We start from the raw sequence: 20,671 nt of genomic DNA on the forward strand, positions 1-20,671 counted from the left end.
GCCGCCACCAGCTTCTGCAGGTACTCCCCAGGTCCGTCCCCAACACCACCACTGGCTTTTGCGGGTACCTCCCCTGACTCAGGAGGCACCAGTCTCCCATGAGCATGGTTCCTCCATCTCAACCTCACCTGCACTCATTTCAAACACCTTCTCTTTCAGGCAGAAGGTGGCAGGACTGGAGGGAGGGTAGTCTTGGGAGCAGGCCCACTCCTCTTGAATGGCTTTTCACCATGAACACTGCTAAAAACTCCAGGCACAGTGAGAGAGAACCCTGAGATGAAGCCATTTCCCCAAGCTCTCAACCGCCTTCCTAACTGGATGTGAACTCCGGGGCTCTTAGCTGAGTAGCCAGACAGCCTCCCATCCCAGTCAAGCTATGAGGGAGTATTGTTTCTTGCCTGTATTGACCTAGGTTTAGCTCTGCTAAGTATGCCTTACAAATGCAGTTAGTAGGTACAGGGCCCTTGAAGCAATCTGGTGCACACAGATGTTCAGAATCATTACAAACACAATTAGTGAGAGGCCTCATCAAAGCATCTGAAGAAGGGATTACACCACAGCACATCCAATTATTAATACGAATCAGCCACAGAAATCTGGACCGTTAAAATGGAGAGCTAGAATAACACTCCAGTTACACAGCCCCATGCAGAGAGGCTTCAGTATGTGCGCGCACAGGCATTAGAGCTTGGGGATTTCTCATTGCTTCATAGTTAGCCATATACCCAAAATAAACATTTAGAGATAAGAATGATGTAGGGAGAAAAAATACATGCTGTCTTTGTTTGCCAGGAGTGACTTCTGCCAGCCAGGATACATGCTATTCACCGGACATCCAGTTCAGCAAGGTATTTCAGCAGACATCCAAAGCCTCAAGACAAACTGTGACTCTTGCTAAGTCAAGGGAGCTAACAGAGTTGTTCAGTGCCTGTACATAAGTACACTCGTCAGATTCTGCCAGGCCTGTCCTTCTGACCAGTTTGGAGGGATGGGAACAAGAACACCCCAACTGGGAGTTTAGTCCAACTAGCTAACTGGCCCTGTGAAAGGCAGGTAACTGTGTTACAGGAACATGTCTAGGAGCAGGAGCAGTACTTCCCCAGAGATATAACTGAGCTTAAATGATCCTGTCAGCCAGGGTCCTACTGCTACTTAATGCAACTACCCTGCTTATACAAACACTTCACAGAGAGCAAACACAGTCAGAGTTAAGGGAAATGGTTTATTTGTACTCATCTTCTTGTAGAGAGAGAACGTGCCCGGTAGTATCTCTGCATTTTTACTGGCTGTGCCATGATTACAGCATTATATTAATAAAGTGTAAATGCTACAAAACATATTAACACAAAAAGACCAATAAAGATTTTTCCAAAGGAGTGAGTCCTTTCAATCCATATAGTCAGATCTCCTATTAAGTGATGTAAACAAAATATCAAGTGGTCATGTCTACCCTGGTTATTTTTATTCCTTTTCCCAGGGTCAGGAAATAAAGTCACTTCCCTACAACCAAGCTGTGTCATCAGCAGCATTTGAATGGCTCTGTCAAAAATCTGTCCCTACCCACTACTATCAAGACCAATTGAGTGAACAATTCATGGTGATTTTGCCAGGCAGAATCAAGAAGCAATACAGAAAGACTGTACAAACGGAAAATCCAGTGAAGTCACATGCTGCAGCATCCAGCAGAGTATGTTGTATCCCCACACTCTAAGAGCAACCAGCAAGCACAAAACCAGAGAGGCGCATGGAGGTATGAGGATGAACATTTCTCAGTTTGGGGTATGAAGCCCTTCAATGGGGGGAGATGCAGAGGCAAAGAAGGGCAAAGGAGTAAGGAAAGCTCTCTGCTTTTGGACACATGGCTTCTGACTTGTGGGCAGTCCATACATATTCCTTTAGTGACACGGGAGGAGCCGTGAAAGGGACTTTCCAACAATGCTAGGTCAAAAACTTCTAGAGATCCTGTGCCACTTGCACATCACCCATGGACAAGGAAACAGAGCCAAGCCACCTTTCTCTGCTCCCAGGCCAGATCAAAAGCGCACGCAACAGGACCCACTTGTCCAGCCCAGAACACCTGTGCCCTGAGCAGCTTGCAGCCTCCTAGGACAGGATCTGGAGAGGAACATAGAGGAAAGGAGAAACAAGACCAGAGGCAGCAAAATAAAAGTACACTGGTGTCTGGCAGGAGGGGACAAGGAGAGTCATAATGCTGAGAGGGTTGGAAGTTGCTATTCTCATAACAGCATTCACTCACAGAAACAGTGACTGAAGGTGAGAAAGGTGGCCATGTTAATGTAGCCAAGGGAGGGAGCTGAAGATTGCTGGATTTGTTTACAGAATGTGTATTTAATTACCAGTCTAATTAACAGAATGAGGCATTGCTTCCTGTACAGCACAGAGCCAAAAGCAAATGTGAAATCCTGGCAAGTTGCTCTCAGATCTGAATTGCCCAAAAGCTTATGCTACCACAATTATCTGTCATTAGTCAAGTACCCATCATTAGCTAGACTCATGGAATGAGCAGCTCACATCCAGCTAATCAGGGGTTCCAGTTTACTGCATGTAATTAACACCAACTTGCCTCTATTCCCAGCTGGTTGAATTGGTAGCAAGGGTGTGCAGATCTTCTTGGCTTAGCCCAGCGACAGCAAACAGCTTGGTTCTATGGGTACCTCATACTACAGTCCAAATGAGTGCAATGAGATTTATTTTATTGCCCTGCTAATTCTCCAACACCCATTCACAATCAGTGGCAATTATCTCCCCCATAGCAGGCTGTAAAACAGGTGGTTCTGTTTATAGTAACTTGTGTTGTCAAAAGGCTCATTGAGCTGTCCCCTGTTGGCTAGCTCAGCCTCAATCATACAGACACAAAAGTAGTCAAGAAGATAGGGAAATCGTAATCACCAAGACAGGCAAAGGGCAGCAGGAAAGGGGAAGCCAGTCTATTAGGACTCCAGATGTCAAGGGGCTGGATAGGCACAACACTGCACATGCAGCAGTGCTAAAGCATTTATTTCCATACAACAGCATCCCTTGCAAGCAGAAACTAGGGCAGGGTGGCAGTTTAAGCTAGGGACAGACATTATACATAAACTGGTTTAAGTGATCAGAAACTGGTTTAAACCTGTAACAGAACAAATGTTCAGTGCACATAAACGAGTTTGAAAATGGCTGAAAACATTTTAAGATAAACCTGGCTGAATGTAGTATCAGACTTAACTGATTTGTGTCAAACCGGTTTATGCAATGTCTGTCCCAAACCTCTTGCTGGTTTAAATTAAATCAGACTCCTCCCACATCCTGGCATGCTCTCTGGGCTTGGAGGAGCCCTCTGCTCCACAGCAGGGCTCCTCCCCTCTGCTCTTTGGCCAGAGCTCTGGCAAAGACTTGCAGGCACAGTAGTGTCTGCTGGCTTCCCCTCACTACTAACTGCTTAAGGAGGGAACCCTTCCTCCTCTCTGCCACAGCATGGAGCCTAGCCAGGCTCCAGCAGAGACTGCAGACACAGCAGGGTCTGCCTGGCTTCCCCCTGCCTTGCCCTACCCCTCCCCTTGCTGCTCAAGCAAGAAATCCTCCTCTCCCTCCCATCTTCCACAGCACAGACCCCAGCCCCACAGATCCTAAGCATATGGTATGCTAGCTAATGTGAGAGGTGTCTGTGTGTATTTCCCTCTCCAATTTCACTGGGCCAGGCAGACAGAACAATAACTGCTTAGGGCTGTTTGGAGCTAATCAACAGGTCAGTCCCTAAGCTGTTTGAGAAGTTTGAAGTAATGGAGAAAGGCCATTGTTTTGCTAATCAGGGGATAAAGACTTATCACTATCAGCTTCCAGCTGACTTGCTTACCTGTCAGTTTGCTGCAGACAGTATGAGGAAGAAGGGAGGGAGATCCAAAAGCTCCATATCATCAACAGATCACTGCATCCCCTCCCCCCTTGCCTCAGAGTGCTAGCCTAGAGCTGGGGGCTGGCAACACTCCTGCCTCTTGATCAACCAGCAGGGAAAAGCCTGGGACTGTGAAGGCAGCCACCACTAATGGGAAAGTTCTGCAGGGGCCTGGACACACCCCCTCAGCTCAGCTCCCTGCAGAAGGGAAAGGAGGGCTGCTCTAGTGCTCCGGGCTTGTAGCCTGATCCACTGCAGGCATGTGCCTGAATCTCCTCAGTCCCTAAAGAATGTCTGTCCAGTTTCAAACCAGCTCAGCCTAGCCTGCAAAGACTGGTTAGACTAACCTGCAAAGATTGAATCAATTCAGGCTCAGGCTTTCTGAATGTCTGTCCCTAGCCTTAGAGATTAACCGGTACAGAGAGCAATGAGTTTTTGTAAGCAACAGCCTACTTTGTCCGATGTTTTAAAAGGAATTTCATAGCATAAATCCAATCATATCCCCTAGTGAAGTAGGCAGTTGCATATAAAAGCTTATACCTCTCTGTATGGGAGCATCCAGATGATCAGGAACACATGCTTTGCAGCACATCAAGGCTTTTGAGACAGCACAAAACAAATGCAGCACATGTGAAAAGGTTCTACATGCTGTATATTTGCAGCTCTCTACCAAAATTAGATACCAGGAAATCCCTGTATCTTTTTTTTTTTTTTTAAAAGACAAAAGCAGGGGGGGGGGCACCTGGCTCCAGCATGCACCCCATAAAACTGGAACCTGACCAGCCAAAGCCATGCTCTGGCTGCTGGCCAAGCTCCATGTGCCTGGATTGCCAGTGCTGCAGCCCCAGGAGGTCCTTGGGACCCCAGGTAAGGCTGCTGGCCCCAGCCTCCCCTACCCCACCAGGGGCAATTTGCCACATGCCAGAGCACAAGCGCAAGGGCATTCCCTGGGGACAAGCAACAGCAGCACAATTCTGTGTTACTGCTATTTGTCCTGAAGGAAAACACATGTGCACTTGTGGGGACACACCTCAGGGTGCCATCCTGCCTTGCCTTCTGCCCAACCTCAGACTAACATGGTTTAACTGCTTCTCTCATCCCTTGCACAGGATATCCACACGATAACAGCATTAGCCATAAACTAAGGTGGGAGGGGAAGGGCTAAGGTGCAGACAGACATGGATGCAAGGGAAAAGGTGCACCTAGATGGGAAAGGCAGAGAGTAAGGCAGCTCTATTTTGGAGAGAGGTGTGAGGAAAGAAGAGAAAGACTTTTTCTAGGTCTCAGACTGCATGGAAAACCAGGCTGCACAGAGACACTTGCTGGCTCTGGGGAAACTTGCAAGAAATGAGCGAGTATTTTATGAATACCTTATCAAGGTGGAGAAAACCAAGAATAGGCTCAGTGGTAAGAAAACATTCCTTTACTGTTCTGTTTTGAAGTGTGGCACTGTACATTTGCCCTGGAGTGGGATTTCCAGATCCAGAACATAGATTCCAGTTCCAACCAGTTCTTACCACACAGACATAAGGAAACAAAATAAACTGTCCTTTTTCCATGTCACCAGCAGAAGCAGCATCCTAAGGGCCCTGCTAAACACCTACTGGCATCCCATCATCTTCTGATTATATTCCCTGTAGCAGGTCCAGGGTTAATTAGCTCCATACACAGTTCCTCAGTGGCTCACAGCCTCTCTTTATTGTCCATAGTCCTCCAGGGCAAACTTTCTCCTAGCAGGACAAAAATGAACATAAGCTCTCCACACCCCATGGTCATCTTCACAACGCAGGCCAACTCTCAGGATTAACAGGACACCAGGCTCTATGTGAGCTGACCCATCAGCTTTCTCCCGCTCAGCTCTCTGCTGACAGGTTCCTTTCCCTAGGAGCCTAACTCATCCCCTCTGAAAGTCTCTCTCTGGCTCCCCTCCCTGGCCAGCTAATTATCACCCCCAGCTTGCCCCATTGCCTAGGGCCTAGGCAGCCTAAAATTACCACCTCCCACTGTCTCCTGCTGGGCTGTAACCCTTGCCAGCCTGTGTAGACTGCTCCCAGGCTCCTTGGAACTGACAGATTGCTCCCACACTGCTACACTCCTGTTGAGACCCATGCCACCCAAATGATTTGAGCAGGATGGGAACACATTGGTTGGGCTTGTAATTGCAAGTAAGTAGCTCTGCCTGGGACACGCAGAAAGAGCATTCAGGCTCACTCCACTCCTAGAGCCAGTGCAACTACCAGAAGCATAAAGTAAATTAGCCAGGTGTTATTTTTGTCTGTGCAGCAACTAGACCTGACTCTGACAGGGAGCAGATGTGCTGAAGGGAAAGGTGCCATTTTTATACAGACACTTTTCAGATGAAAACAACACTTCAAGGATTTATTTAAAGAGGCTATGCTCTTTGAGGAAGCCTGAAGCTAGGTCTGAACTTCAAAACACACAGGCTGTGTAAGCTGCTGGTGCCCCATGGAAGTGCAGAGCCTGCTGCTTTGGTCCAGGAGCTTGCTGTTGATTTTTTTTCCTAGGGCAAAGCTCAGTCCAGACAGGAGCAGAAAGACTTGTCTTTATGTCTGGGAGTGGAAGGTTTCACTGGTATGGTTATAGAGAATAACTTGAGTTAGACACTGAGCCCTAAAAAGTCATTGTATTAAAAACACCTTTTGAAGAACAGAAGTCACAAAAACAACTCAAAGGGCATCTCGCTGACAAACGTGCCAGTTTCCTATTCAGAAGCTAGGTGAACTAGAGCTGTGGGTAGAAGTGGTCCAAATTATCTGCATTTATGCCCTGTGAAGCAGCTGCAATATAGAATTGTAGTAATTTATTTGAAATTATTCCCCAAATAGTTTATTCTGAGGCTGTCAAACTCACCCTGATTCCTGGGCTTGATCTGGACATGACAGCAGGGCAGGTGGCAGTGGAGGTTAATGCAACCATCACTTGCCCCTTGCTGCCAACACACATTGCCAACAGGGCTGTACCCCACATCTCAACAGGGAGGCCCCAGCCCAGCTGGCCCTCCTCCTGAATTCCTGGCCCTTCTACCAATCCTGTACTGTAGCGTAGGCCATATGACATGGCCCTGTAAGCTGGATCCAGCCCATAGGCTACAGTTGAGACCCCTGGTTTATTCAGTCATATCATCCCATAGATTGCTCAAGAATCCAAGAACACGACTGTGTATCAGATATTTAGTGTTCATGTGCAAGTGGGCACCCAATGACATGGTGTTTGTTATCAAATGTCTCCAATGACAGAACTGCCTGATCAGTGCTTCTCAGTTGTGGTACTAGGCTCTACAGCAAACTTCACAGAAGTGGAAAATTATCCGAGTCCTCTGCCCCACCTGGGGGTGAGTTGCAGCTCAGGGAATTCTTCCACTTTATTCTACTTTAGTTCTCTGCTGCCATAGGACCAGCTTCCATAATTGTAGCCCAACAATTCCTACTCTGGCTCTGATCCCCCAGTGTTCATGCTCCTAGGGGGTGCAGGCAAGTGGCACTAAGAGTGTGCCACAAAATGGGCTAGCTGCTACTCTGATTAATCAGCAGGTGGTGTTCTGCCTTCATCACCTGATCAGTCACAGTACAAGCCTTTCTACCTCCATCAGCCAGGCCAGGGCATTCCCTCAGTCACAGGATGGGTCCCTCCTCTTGCAGCAGCCATGCCAGGCCATTCACTCCAAGGAAGAACATGAGACCTTCCGTCTCCACCAGCCATGTTAGGAAATTCATTCAGAGACCTGCCCACCCTCAGCCATGTTGGGAAAAAAAAAAATCACACAGTGACATCACATAAGGTTGATTAGCTTATGTTGGCCAGGCTGAGCCACCCACTTAGAGATACAGGACCCAGCTGTCTTCTTGCATTAGCCAGGTCAGGAAATTCATTGTTTCATTTTATGTGCCCAAGTGGCAGTTACACAGCAACACTGCTGCTGGGCTTTGGCACTTATACACATTAATGCCCCCATTCCTTGTGCAGTGGAGATACATGAGCATCCATACAGATAACGGGCATGCTCAGTAGACTGCACTCTAGCCAGGAAGGTCGGCTGGTCTGCATGTATGAACCTGTGTGAGTGCGAGTCCTGAAATTGTAGCCAGTTGAGGAGGTGCTGTAACTGGTAGGTCATACGTAGGAGGAAGAGGAGGGCCCTCCCATGCTTTAGCCCAATAGCCTAATAGTTAAGGCAGTAGGAGAACCGTGTTCCAGGCCCCTCCTCACCCAGAGGGGGTTTGAACCAGGGTCTCGTTTTTCCCAGCACAGTGCTCTAACCACTGATTGATAAGTTAGAAGCTAAGTTTTACTAAAAGGGTTCTTCATTGTAGTTCCCCCATATCTAACTAGGCAGCCCATTCTGCCTTCTGCCTACCTCCCACACTGCTCAGCTCCTAGGCTTCTTCCCCTGGCTTTTTCACTGCCTGGAGCTTGCCTGAGCTTGAAGTAGAGCCCCTTACTTAAGCAGCTTGTGTGATATAAAAGCCACAAGAGGTATGGGTGCCTATTAATGGATTGATACAAACATCTGTAGAGCTTCCATCCAGAAAAGGTCACTGTGATCTCCCTGCTATATACACACCCAATATCAAAGACAGCAGCCTCGCAGTAGTGATGGCAGCTGAATGGAAAGGATTTGCCTGCATGCAACTGAAAGATGAAAATCAGGTATGTCACAGAAATCAGTACAGCAAGTTAAAAGTGAGGAAGCGGGACAACTCCCAGGACACCTCTTTTGCCATAAACCTCAGCACTAAACAGACTCAGAAAAGGATAGACATGTGAACTGCATGAGCTTTATCCTCCCCATTTCCCATCTAGTGACAGCCTGTAAAAAGCAGAAGCTCTGCTCCTAATTCACCTGCAGGACTGGGAAGGGATCCAAAGTAGCCCCCTTACAACTTGCTATTCATTATTAGAGGCAAGGTGGTAATTTACACAGTCTTCCCTTTCTCCCCAGTAGAAACCTGCCAGTGCATTCAAAGGTACTGCTGCAGAAGAATGGATACAGAGCTCAACACAGGAACTCTTCCGAGCCAGCCAGGGCCATTGCTGCAACTAGCTAAGCTCCCAGTAGCTGCAATCAGCAAAAGGGTGGGTAAGAAATAACTGTAGTCTCTGCATGCAGGGCAGTGATGGCACAATGCTGAGCACTAGAGATGAGAATAAGGAAGTCCTTATGCCTTATTGGTCACCCACACTTTCATTATTACTATTATTTAGATGTTTGTCCTGCTCTATCCAGCAAGGCTCAGAGCAGCTTTATCTCCAGTGGAAGACTCTGCCGAACCCATGGCAAGACCCTTCTGCTCTCTCTGTTCAACACCCTTCCTTCAGATGTCCCCTTAGCCACAGCCCTCAGCATAGGTAGTTATTTTCCACCTGTTTAAAAAAAAATCCTGACTTGTGTATTGAATAAGTAACCTGTAACAGAGCCCAGGTCTTATCTACACAGACATTGAGGGCACTTTTACATATGTTCTGGGGTTGGGGGAGGGAATGCTTTAATTAGAGTGGCTCCAAGAGCCGCTCTAATTAAAGCGCCACAGCATCTTATGTATTAGCATCCCTCACTTGATAATGGCAGCTGGCCATTTGAACTAAAGCTCATTCAATGAGCTTTAGTTAAACCACCCTGCCACCATTTTGAAGCATGGGGATGTTGATACATGAGATGCAGAGGCTGGCTGGAGTATGGTAAATACCGACTCATTGTAATTACAGCACCTTGGAGCAGCCCTGCAGCATATCTACAGCCACCCTATCATACAACACTGTTCCCCATTCCTTGCACCATTTGATTCATTTTGGTCCTAAAGTGAACAAGAAGCCCATATTGCATACTATGACCTGCCTGCCTAAGACCCGCCCCCACCAGAGCTTCTCTTATGGGCCTTGCAACAGTAGTACTTATGGGAAAGAGCCAAAACCCCCAACCCAAAATGGCACTCCCAGCTGAAGGACCAGCATCTTCCCCCTGTATGTTCTGGGAGCCATAGGACATAACATAACAAGGCCCCAAACCTTGTTGACTTCTCCTGGGACTACAGCAATTCAAACAGCCAGGGGCTTAGGAATGCGAACCATCTGTCAGGTAACCTTGTTATTAAACTTCTTGGTCAGAGATAAATCCCTGCTCCATGGCTGCAAGGCTGTTGGTTTCTCCTCTCAGACTGGACAGTAGGGCTGTGCAGTGGTACTTCAGGTGGTGATTCAATTCGGAGGAGATTCGGCCCATTTCGGTGGCCAAACCTCCCAATCTGAATCGAATCAGGGGACCAACTGAAAGGTCTGAATCGATTCAAAGGTCTCCAAATCTTTGGCAAAGATTCGGAGAGCTTTGATGATTCGGGCAGTCCCTGGGGGCTGCAGCACGGGGGTGCAGCCACTCCGAGCTGGTAAGTACTAGGGGCGGGGGAGGGGCCCATGGGGGGATCTTTGCCAACTGCTCCAACCCCCCCCCTCTCCCCCAGCCCCCCCATGGCTGCCCCTGCCTGCCCCAGCTCAGTACTTTAAAAAAAAGCCCCAATGCTCACTGGGTGCTGCCGGGCGGGAGGCGATCCCCACTGCCCTAGATAAAAAGCGGAGAAAAGCCCCGGGACTCATCGTTCCTGGTGCAGCCTTGGGGATTCAGGGGCTCCATGTGGCGCGGGGCCATGCGGGGCAGCGGGGATTGCCCCCCACTGGCAGAAGCGGAGAGTCCTGGGGTTTCTTCAGGTTTTTGTTTTTCTTAAAGGGCCAGAGCTGGCCCGTGCAGGGCACCTGTAAGGGAGCTGGGGGACCGGGGGGCTTGTGAAGAGCCCCCCATGCAGCATGGGGCAGTGGGGATTGCCCCCCACCTGGCAGCACCTGTTGAGCTGGAGCTTTTTTCCCCCCCAAGTGCTGGGAGCTGGGGCCGGCAGGGTGGCCATTGCTGGGCTGGGAGAGGGGCAGGGGATGTGCCTGGCCTGGCTGATTTGGGGATTCGGCTGCTGCCGAATCTCCAAATCAGATTCGCCCAAATTGAACCAGGACAGTGATTCAAATCACCAAATCAAATCACTGTTCTCCGAATCAGCCGAATCCAAAGTGAATGCTAGCCGCTTTGCACAGGCCTCCTGGACAGGACACAAGCATCCCAGAATAATTTTTTCCCTGAACAGTCAGTGCTTCTCTCACCTGAGGCTACCATCCATTTGGCAATCAATACTGTCCCCATCACTGTGATCTCATGATGCAGACCAGAAAAACAAACCATTACAAAAAATAAAGGTACAAGAGAGGTGACTCCTTCCCCAACCTCTGGCTCTGCTGAGCTGTTAAAGGTGACCTAGAAACACTCTGTAGCCCACCCAGACAGGCTCCAAAGCCAGGCCACTGCAGGGCACTGGTGCAGGAGCAGTGGTAATCTGAGGATTAGGTCTTTTCTAGCTTTTGCAACCCCTGCTGTACTTCAGCTTCTGTCTTGAACACAACCTTCAGTAGAGCTTTCAGCACTGATACCGAGAAGTGCAGATCTGGGAATCAGCAAAAAGGCAGGTATGAAACAGTCAAATAGCTGGGGAGAGCAGAGATTAAACTAAAGAGGACTGCTCAGGACTTTGCTGTTTTTCATAGACCTGTTACTTTTTTGTACTTTTGAAGAGTAAGGTCTGTGAATTTAAGAAATTCTTTTACTAAGCCAGTGAATGTTTGTTTTACTTCCACATTGTTCCTGAAGAGCTTAAGTAGAAAACAGGGTTCCTACAGCCACATGGAGTTTAAGCAGGTGGGAGCTCAGTCACTCTGAGGCACTTGTTCTAAAATCCTGGCGGCTGGACTGCAGGTTCCCATCACCCAAAAAAGGCTGACATGGGGTCTACACTGGTTCTTACATCTGAAATACTCAGAACTAGGAGGCATCAACTTAGCACAGATCCTGGGAGAAGGGCAGCACATAAACTGGCCCCCACAACAACAGACTGGAGTATGCTACGTTTATTGGAAGGGTCTAGGTGGGGCAGGGGTTTGTGGGAGCATCGTGAATGTTGCTTTTAAACAATCCATTCTTATTTCTCTCTGGCCCATCTCTACAAAAAGTCAAGCTAATCAACCACACCAAATGGCTGAACAGCCCTTGGGTCTATATAACAACCTACAGAGACATTTTCTAGCATTTGTCCAGGGCCATCTGCTCTCACAGCCAAAGCCAGCCTGGCTGACCTGTCACACCTCCTGAAAGTACAGTTCTGCTCTAAAAAGCACCTCTGCACAAATGGCAGCTTCTTAATAATCAGAGCTTTCCTTCCTCCTCTATCCCTCATTTCCGGTGGTGCCCAGGATCAGAGGAGCAGAATGAAGTGGCAAAAATAAATTATTTTCTCTTTCTTCTTCCTTGGATCCTACAAAGCCACCCTGGCCACAGGAGAGGGTCCTATAGTCTGCCTCCTGTAGACCTTGCAGATTTGACGCAACCAAAGGGAAGGATCTGGAGTCTATTCTGGCTCATGCATTAGCATAATTGCACCTCCGGGCTGATATCTCCCTTCAGTGACACTTGTGCAACCCAAGTGCCCTCAATGGGCAGTCACTGAGGAAATAACCAAAGGCCAAGAGATATGCCCCATTCAGTGCTCAAGTTCTAACTCATCAGCATTGCACTGACATAATGACAAAGCCACAAGTTCCAGCTGGGTCTTCTGAGAATTGCTTAAGTGTGAAGCTCCCCACTCTGGGTAGCTCAGGAGTAGCTGCAGGCAGGATTTGGAATCTTTGGCCATGACGGCAGAAAAAGTATTGTCTGGCCCCGAGTTGTGGCTAATTCTGATGGGCTGCCAGCTTAACACCTTTTTTTCCCCTGTATACAGTACGCTTGTTATGGAGTCACTGAGAAATAAGCACAGAGTCTGCTATTCCATTATTGTGTTTTCAAGCAGATCCACATTTAAAATCACAGCCATGGCCTTCTTATGCAGGGAGAGAGAAGGCAACAGGCAAGTCCTTGTGCCCTACACTGACCTCCTGGCAACTCTTCCACATAAGATTAAGACAAGGTCAAATATTAACACTAAGCCACTCATGTGATCACACTCAGGTCAAGCTGGTTAAATGGTGGCCTAACCCTGGGGAATGCACTGCTGCATAGGGTATGTGACCTTCAACACCGGCGTTGAATATGCACAGACTATCAGCCACCAATGCTGGGGGAGACTTTACAGCCATCAGTCCTGTATGGATCCCTATATAGAAAGAGACCAAATTCATTCTGCTGCAGTCAACCACCAGCCCAAGGCACCACTGCTGCTACTCAGAGCAGCTTGAAAACTGGAAACACCCTGCTGGGCTGCTGCCCTGCTAGCAAGCAGACAGGAACTGAGCTGATCACTCAGAAGGGGCAAGGGAATGCGGCAGATGCACGTAGAGTTTCCTAATGACTTATTTAAATGGCTGAAGATTCCACCAGGTTTGCCGAAGAGGAGCACCTGACTGCAGCCCTACAGACCAGTTACAGAACGGTGCTCATGAAGCACCCCATGTATCTCATCTGCACCCCATTTGGCATCTGTCCTTGAGACCCTGTCAGGATGAACTGGAGCTTTTTCATGGAGACAGTCTCAAGAATTAGTTCACTGGATAGGAACCTGGTCTAAAAGGAGGGTCTCAGCTGCATTCACTGCAATGATTTGCTAACTACTGTTGACACTGGGATAATACCCAGGAATACTCATTAGTCCAGTAAAAAAATGTCATTCTACTCAGGTGAAAGAAAGCTATAAGGAGAGGTTGGAGAATGATTATTCTGGCTGACTTAACTCCAGGGCATTTCTGTAGCACAGAGCATCTCAGCACCTTCCTTCTGCCCACACCCAACACTAGATTTACGTTCCCCTCCCCCCAAACAGGTCTGTTGGGTAAATATAGGTGGAAGGAGAGATGAGGGATGGATGGGACACAGAGTAATTTGTGATCTGGAAGGTGTATCAAGCATGATAGAGAGCTGTTCTCATATACCTGCAAGGAGCTATATTACTGGTATCCATAGCTAACCTTCCCAAATCTGGGGCGTAAAGTCAAATGCATGTGGAGTTGACTTTTTTCCCCTAAGGGGATGATCACTCCTTGCTCTCCTGTTTAACTGGAGGTGTGTTCAGCACCACTGCTTTGATTTAAGTGCCTAAATACAGATTTGAGGGATTAACTTCAGAATTCCAAGTTTGGACATTTCATATTCAAAATGTAGGTAGTCCCCATTTCCAAGCCAGACCCTTTCCTGGGACAGGATGCTGCCCATGTGCCCTCCTCCCTCCATCGCTACCAGATGCAACCGCTCTGCCTACCCTGGATCTTGTCAGACAAATTCCCTATTCATGGTCATTATGATAGAGACCAGTCGCAGGAACTGAGCTACACAATATGGTGGCTGCAGAGGTGCCAGCAACGTATTAGCCCTGGTCCAGGGCCCCTGGAGTGCTCACCAGATCAGGCTGAGGGTGGGAAGCCTAGGTGAGAGCTGAATCCATAACATACCATGTGTTCTTCTCTATAAACAGTCCCACCAGTTCCACTCCCGTGCTTCCCTGCAACACAAATGAGTCCAGCTAAGAAATCATTTTAAGTCACTGACAGGGTTAGATATTGTGCGAGAGACAGGGCATGTTTAAAAGCAGGCCACAGCAGACACTAGAAAGTGTGCAATATGGAATAGTTCCACATTGGCCGTGAGCTGGGCAGGTAACGTAGAGACCCCTCTCCATTTTGCAACGGTGCCATTTCAGGCTGTCTGCAGCAGGGGACAGCTCCCAGTCACAGATCTGTAGGAATAACTCTGCCTGGTGGGGGAAATCAGCAGCAGCCTTGCATTCAGTGAAACAGTTCTGAGGGGCTTTTTGGATCTCTCAGAAGGTTTTGGCAGCAGTTCTCTAAGGATGCCTCAGGATCCCTTCCCACCTCCTCAGAATTACACTTTGTTAGTATCTGGCTCCCATCGGACAATTTACATGGTTACAGGAGCAAGGAACACAAAACTGTTTTTTCTCCTTGCAGTGGATTGCGACTAATGACTACTTGGTGGATTTAGGCTGAGTATCTGCACTAAAGGACACCACCTTCTAGCCGTGGAGTACAGCTGGCGTGAGAGCTATGGAAATTTTCCTGAAGCAAGCAGTTGTAAACAACTCATCCCACAAGCTTTTCCCTTGACCTGCAGGGATACATATCGCCAGCTCTATCCAGGAAAGCGGCATGCACATACTCACTCATTCGGTCTGCGTACCTACCCGAACTACAAGGGCAGCAGACCCTGCTTTGTCAGCTTTTAGCCAAATACGTTGGCATGTTTCATGGAGTCAGACTTTGATTTCTGCATTCACCACATTTCCCAAGAGACAGCCCTTCCTGAGTGGTTCCCTGTTATCCCAAGAAAATCAGCATCTCCCACTCAAATACTTTTTTTTTTTTTTTTTTGGGGGGGGTAGGGGAAGAGGGAGGAAGGGCAACCATTCCCCCAACTCTCGCCTTTCCAAACAGACTGTCACTTGGGAGTAGGCCGCCAATATCTTGCAAAGCTGAACACCCCAGGAGAGTTGTGGGACACAACATTGAGGTTCTTTAAGAGTGTGTCAGGCCTCACTTTTGGGCTGGGGAGATTGGAATGACTCCTTTGCTCATGCAGCCTCACCATTTTCACAAATACATAGAAGGACTGGCTCGTGAAACACACCACAGCAGTAGCTCCTCTCTGCCGACATGCCTTTCTCTGGCACCACCCAGGACCGTTGCAGCACCAGGAATCAAAGACTTGCTCCCAAAGAAGGGGGAAAAAGATTGTACAGTAAACTCTGGTTGATTCACCACTCTAGGAAATATGAATAACAGTGAAATATTGGGTATCATATCAGGATTTGATATTGGGGAGGGGTAAGGGGTGTGGCATCAGAACAACCGGGAATTAAACCAGCGTGGTGAATGATCTTCTCGATAAATTAACCAGTTTCCTCTATTTATCAGATTCCCCGATTCCCTCAGGCAGAGCACACACCCTTGTTGAAGACACAACACAGATTGCACAGGCTGTGACTATCTCCTTTGTGAACTCCAAAAAAACACAGTACGCTGACACTATAGATACCCAAGGCAGTAACAACAGCTCCTGCCCAAAACAGGATAAAGTTTGGATAAACTGGCATGCTTGTGAGCACGGCACAATGTCAGGGTACCCTGCACAGCATAGCAGCAGCTTTCACCCCTCCTAACATAGGGCACTGAAAGTTAATGCCTTAGGAAAGACTCATCCAAGAGCTGAGATCTCACCGAGCCAGGATGCCAGTCCCACCACCACCACCTCCGTGCTGCCCTGCCACACAGTCAAGTCCAGCTAAGAGAACAAAATGTGGGGAGAGCAAAAGAACTCACCTGTCCCACAGACAGAAAGACGGTGACAGATGCCCAACCGCAGGGTGCTGATGAGGTGGGAAGGGATCAGGGCTGGTCCAGGCAGGGGCAGGTTAGTCTAGGAGGGAGGAAAGGGCTGAAGAGGAAAAACAGGGATAGTTTGGGGAAGGGGTGGGGGTGAGTCTCAGTGAATATCCTATACACAGCAGGACCTGCTGTAAGTAAACCAGCAGCAAAAGGCAGGAGAATATTCCCTGCACTCAGCACAGGCACTGCCCACCCCACGGTGCAGAGCCTATCCCATCAATCAAGCCAGCCCACACCCCAGCAGACAGGAGGAGAGCTAGGGCCTGGAGTGCCTTAGCCAATTGAATCAGCAAACTCTCACAAGCGCAGCCAATCAGGAGCATAATGAAACACCCCCAGTAGGAAGCCAATTAGCAGCCAAACACTGAGCAGAAGCTGCGAGCCATGCAGACAAGTAACCAATTAAAGCTGTCCTCCAGGCCAAGTGTGAGAGGAAGAGAACTTGGGACAAGTGCATGAGTGATGTTAGCCCTCCTGTAGGAGCCTAGGCAGGAGAGGGGTGGAGACCTGGTGGCATTTCCCAGTGATGCAGGGGACACAAAATCATTTAGTGTTTGTACAGGCTGGTGAACATCCTAGCGGGCCAGTGCAAAACATCTCCCAGGTAACTGGAGAAGCATGTTGCACAGGGCTGTGCAGTCCCCCAGATGTGGGGGGTGGCTGGAGGCTCATTCTCACAAAGTTCTCTGAACCAGTAAGTTTAAGCATGTAGTTTGCCTCTGCCTTTAGCAGACTGTGTAAAGGCAGAGAAAAAATGTTCCATTTATTAAACCAGCTCACAGGCTTAGGATTGTTGAATGGCCAAGTACATCTGCTTGGCCTGGCACTGCACAGGTGGCTGCCCCAAACCCACAGGGTGTGTCTGCACAGCAAAACTAAGTGTGCTGGGTTGCATATGCCCCTGTGATATTTAAGGTAGCTAGCACAAGTGACAACAGCAGTGAGGGCACAAGTGAGGGCATGGTGGGACAGGGGTTATCAACCAAAGTCTGTACCCAAAGCTACATCAAGCTTGTGCTTTTGACGTTAGCCTGCACTGAGCCCAAGCTATCACATCTGCAGCGCTCCTGTTACCTGAGTTAGCCAGACTAAAGCTGGCTCAGGCGTGCCTACGTCTGCAGCATCATTCTGCTGTGCAGTCATCCCCTGAGAGACTGACTCCACACAGAGCCCAGCCGCCCTGATGTCCTCTAGCATACTAAGGAAAGGAGCTGAAGAGCTGCTATGCCTTCTGGAACCTGCACACACATGCACACATTCTTAAAGGAGAGAAGTCTGCCAGGATCATCCCAGCCCTTCCCTGATGTAGTGCTCATCACACACAATTACAAGAGAAATTCCTTATTCATAGAAGTTCATCTGCTTCCCCCTCCTAATTCCTGCCTCTTCCCTACCTGCAGAGAAGAGCCTTGTGGTGGCAGTTGCACCTGTACAGCTGGTTTGTTTCATGTTAGAACCAATCCTCTACCTGTAGCAAGGATGTGAGTGTCGTTTCAGTAGCAAGACACTAAAGTCCAGGCCTGTACTGTCACCAGCCCAGATTTACAAGCATGCTCAGATAATTTACAAATTAGCACAGAAAAATTATGGCCTGAATATTTGCATGCCAGCAAATCCCCCTGGGGAACTGAGTTTGTTCCTTAGCAATGAAGAGATAGGGTTAATACAGGCATTGGCAAGATTTTGTTGTACATGGTGAAAGATCTTGGTGTGGTATTTAAAGAAGTGGTTACAGCTGTAGCAGTCCTGTCCTGATCAGCAAAGATTAGGGATGGGAAAGCAATCTCAGCCATCTCTGGGTGGCAGGCACTAAACTATGAAAGGACAATATTCTTCATCCACTTGGCTGACACCAAATGACAGCATGGCTTTAAACAAAAGCAAATGGGTCCCATTTATCCCAGCCATACCTTCATGTCAGTGCAGTGATGCCTTTTACTGAGGAAGAACACAGAGGCTCCAGCAATAGCTCAGAACCCAGGTGTACCAAGTATTGTATAACACACAACAGATCTGGCTCTTGGTGCCCCAGGGAGCTTATATATCACACACGAGATCTGAGAGGCAGTTGAATGCATCAAAGGACCACATCATGAGTGGAAAAGCCTGCCCAGGAAGCAGGGTAAATTAGCTTATACTGAGCTCCCTGCTACTGTGACTAGACTGCTTTACCAGTACCCAAGCTAGCTTTGGACATCTATGCTACCTGCAGTGAGACCTATCCTAAAGTTAATGTTAGTTATGAAGGGACATGCCTCCATCCCCTATTTGATGGCCACTGGATGCATCTACACTTTCATTAATGCACTTTTGTAAATGCGCATTAAATTTAGTACCTCCACTGTAAGGTACTAGAAAAAGGCGCATTAGCTTATTTTAATGCACATTAGCAAAAGTGCACAGTTTTTTGTGATTCTTTAATGTGCATTAAAATAGCCTAATGTGCATTAAAGCACATGTGTAGATGCACTCATGTTCAACTCCTGCACCCTGCTAAAACATGTTCCTTCAGTTTTATCTAGAAAAAATTGGGGTGTAGCTACTTTGATGGGCCAAAACAGTGGTGTCCGACATTTCTGCCCCACGGGTCAGATGCGCAGTACTAGGTCCATCCACAGGCTGGAAGTGGTCCGTGGGCCCAATGCAGCTGCATGGGGCCAAGGCCTGATCCCTCTGTGCAGGACCAACCCACTAGGGCTGATCCAGCCATGTGGAGCTTGGAGCCCCATGGCCCAGGTAACATGACTCCACAGGCCAGATCTGGCCTGCAGGCTGGGGCTTGAGTACCCCTGGCTTGGAAAAACAAGATGGGCACAGAAAGACAACAGTAATAGCTTCCTTCTGGCACAGAAGTTCCCACAGGCACCTGTGAAAGCATTTCAGGGGGCTTTGAGGTGCTCTGAATTAGGAACTGCAGCACAGAAACCTAGCCAATAGTATTTAGAGTCACACATGGGCTAATAAAAGCCAGACAATTCTGTATAGCTTGAATCTTTCTCCACTGATAAAAACCTGAAGCCATACAAAACAGCTCACAAACACAGGCTTTCATGAAAAGGACAGCCAGATATGAACATCTCAGTTCTAAAGGACAGGTTACAGGGTGGCTTTTTTTTTCCTCTTGTGTCCCTTTGCTTCCCTTGTTTCCTACAATTGCTAGTTTCTGATTTCTATTTATTGTTGTCAATTTCTGACTTCTATCTTTTGTTATTAATGGTTTTCTTCTTCTTCTTCTTCTTCTTCCAGCTGCTGTTGTTTCCCCTCTTAAAGCCAAGTTACTTTTTTTAACAGTATGGCTTTCTCTTTTAGTTGTGGGACTATGACTTTTTAGGCACCCAGTAAAATTTTAAACAGCTTCCAATTATTGTTCACATTTTTCTGATTACTTTTTTTCCCCAAACTGATTTGTCTCGATAGTTTACAGCACCGCGGAATCAGCCCTTATAAAGGCTCAAGAATATGCATAGTAATGGCTTGATCTTCAGTCTTCATTTATTGTGTTTTTGTCCTCTTCTGTTGTTCTGTATCAATTTGTTGTCTCTTGTCTCATAACTAGACTATATCCATCTTTGGAGCAGAGGCCATCTGTTTATTCTCTGTTTTTGTACAATGAGGTTCTAGTCCAAGACTAGGGCTCCTGGGAGCTACTACAATAATCACTATCATCATCATCATGTAAACAGCATAAAGTATCGTAACAGCAACTGGCTCATAATAAAAAAAACTGTTCAAGACTATTTCCCTTTGGCCACAAGCAGTACTAGGAGATAACAGAACCAACATTCATTGGGATATGGTGACCATTAGGGACCAAACTATGATGCACAAACAACCAGACCTCACAGCTGTGAACAAGAAGGCCAGGACAGCACGGTTTACTGATGCTGCTGTCCTTGTAGACAAAGTACAGCATGCCATCAAAGAGAAGCTAAGAATGTACCACAGCCTGGCCACAGAAGTGAAGGAGCTCCTTCTCCTTGAGAAGACAAGGATAGTACCAAGTAGTGCTGTCATGAATGGATTTATAACAAAGTTGACTCTGAAGATCTTAAAAACACCAGAAATGGAAAAAAAACCCCACCACATTCACTGAAAATGCTGGGCTCTTTTTAGCATAGTGAGTTCCCTCTCTGTGAGCAAGAGAGCTCAACTGCTTGTGACTTGCCATGCTCTGTGCAAATATGGGTACATGCATGAAACTTGGGCATAGTGATAATAATATGTAAAGGTCTCCAAGCAGTGATCTGGGCCCCACTCCTGCAAACACTTAAAGTATTCAGGGGTTGGACCTATAGAGCTCCTCATGCATAAGGTTAGTCATATGAGTAAGGGATTGCAGTACTG

At 47.8% G+C, this 20,671-nt stretch overlaps 1 protein-coding gene across 24 annotated transcripts in view; it reads right to left on the reverse strand.

The window, feature by feature from the left end:
* PCBP3 (poly(rC) binding protein 3) overlaps positions 1-20,671 on the reverse strand; it is a 247,485-nt gene that overhangs the window by 219,927 nt on the left and 6,887 nt on the right. For 13 of the 24 annotated variants that reach the window (XM_025202268.1, XM_025202267.1, XM_025202261.1 and 10 more), the window contains exon 1: positions 16,262-16,530. The exons of 2 other annotated variants lie outside the window; for them this stretch is intronic. The gene's annotated coding sequence lies outside the window, so the exon portion shown is untranslated. 9 more of the 24 variants (XM_025202249.1, XM_006022070.3, XM_025202250.1 and 6 more) reach the window with 4 other exon arrangements.

The sequence above is a fragment of the Alligator sinensis genome, unplaced genomic scaffold, assembly GCF_000455745.1.
Source record: "Alligator sinensis unplaced genomic scaffold, ASM45574v1 scaffold566_1, whole genome shotgun sequence".
Taxonomy (NCBI): Eukaryota; Metazoa; Chordata; order Crocodylia; family Alligatoridae; genus Alligator; species Alligator sinensis.